Below are 1,212 nucleotides of genomic sequence, written 5' to 3'. Positions count from 1 at the left end.
AATTCAATTCCCTACGTAACTCCAAAATCAAGTTCTTTTTAGAATAAATTAACCATTCCGATTAAATAAATCCCATAAAAATCTTTTAATTAATTATCCAAACATCAAACTGCACTAACTTTTTTTTTTTTTTTTTAATCACAACATCCAATAGGATATTTGATTGAAAGACAAGCTTGAATAAATTTGGTAGAAAAAGGGGAAAAAAATTACCTACAATTATCTTGATGTATTCACCTTGAACCTTCCATCTTACTTGTTAAAGTTTTCACCTCTTCACCTTTCAACAAAAGTCTCAATGTCTTAGTCTCACCGTCGTAAGCATGCACATTTTTTTTAGTTGCTTGTAATAACCATTTGATTTGAAAAATTAACAATCCATTTGGCAACGTTTCTATTTCTCGTTTACCGTTTCTTGTTCTTGTTTATGTTTCTTATTTTTTAAGAACTAGAAATATGAATATGTTTTATAACTATTTTTGTTTCATGTTTCTTTAATAAAAAAAATGGAAATTTATTTGATAACCATTTTTTATATATATATATTTTTTTTACCATTCATCTTGTTTTATAGATTAAATACAATTTGATTGTGTAAAATAAAAGTCTATAACATGCATCAAATATATAAAAAATAATTATAAAATATTCAGATTATTAAATACAAATAATAATTATAAAAAATGTACATTATCAAATGCAAACAAATCTCAATGCAAAATTAACAACAATAACACAATTATTGTCTTATCTTCAAATGTTTCTCACATTTAATTTGTAATAGTATTTTTCACTTGAGTTATTCGACTTAAATGATGTCGACTCAAGTCCAAATTAATTATATTATTATGTATGGTAAATATTAAAGTTAAGTTTAATGAATTTTTTATTGAACAAAATTGATATTTTGTAAAATTCTTGTCGGTTTTAGATGTAGTAGATATTGAAATTAAAAGAATAAATAAACATGCATATTGCAAAATTTAGAATAAAAACTTTAAAATTTTATATACATATATATATTGAAAATAATTAAAAACTAAAACAATATATTAAATCTAAATATCAGAAAATTTTAAAATTCAAAATTAAAATTAAATATAAATATAGCGAATTAATATATAAACATATATATATATATATATATATATAATATATTGAAAATTTAAAAATTGAAAATTAAAATAATATATATTCTAAAAAGATTTGACA

Source organism: Benincasa hispida, chromosome 10 (genome assembly GCF_009727055.1).
Source record: "Benincasa hispida cultivar B227 chromosome 10, ASM972705v1, whole genome shotgun sequence".
Taxonomy (NCBI): Eukaryota; Viridiplantae; Streptophyta; class Magnoliopsida; order Cucurbitales; family Cucurbitaceae; genus Benincasa; species Benincasa hispida.
This window is presented reverse-complemented; position numbering follows the sequence as displayed.